The sequence below is a fragment of the Calidris pugnax genome, unplaced genomic scaffold (genome assembly GCF_001431845.1).
Source record: "Calidris pugnax isolate Ruff unplaced genomic scaffold, ASM143184v1 scaffold490, whole genome shotgun sequence".
Classification (NCBI taxonomy): Eukaryota; Metazoa; Chordata; class Aves; order Charadriiformes; family Scolopacidae; genus Calidris; species Calidris pugnax.
In genome coordinates this window covers 103,810-104,147 of record NW_015091294.1, presented here as the reverse complement: position 1 = coordinate 104,147, position 338 = coordinate 103,810, and the positions used below count along the sequence as shown (strand labels likewise).

The 338-nt window shown below is 63.9% G+C and overlaps 1 protein-coding gene across 1 annotated transcript in view; it reads left to right on the top strand.

The window, feature by feature from the left end:
- IRF5 (interferon regulatory factor 5) overlaps nucleotides 1-338 on the top strand; it is a 16,843-nt gene that overhangs the window by 1,527 nt on the left and 14,978 nt on the right. Inside the window, exon 2 of the mRNA XM_014960740.1 lies at nucleotides 136-207. The gene's annotated coding sequence lies outside the window, so the exon portion shown is untranslated. The remainder of the gene's footprint in view (nucleotides 1-135; nucleotides 208-338) is intronic.

Below are 338 nucleotides of genomic sequence, written 5' to 3'. Positions count from 1 at the left end.
GGGGGGGGGGGGGGGGGGGGGGGGGGGGGGGGGGGGGGGGGGGAAGGTGTTCCTCCTCCCCAAATTGAAGTGTTTTGAGGCAAAAACCTTCAAAAACCTGATTTTTGGGGTCCTGTTTTGTCTTTGCTCTGGCAGGTGGCGGAGAGCGGGGACGGAGGGGACACGGGTGAGAGCCCGCGGCGGGAGGAGGAGCCCGGCCAGGCCCCGGTGAGTGGCTGAGGAAGCAAAAAAACCCGAAATTTGCAAGTTAAAAATTGCCTTTTTCTGTTCCCCCGCCTCCTTCCCCTTCCCCTCCCCTTCTCCTGCCCCGGGGAAGCCCCGCCCCCTTTTCCCCACCC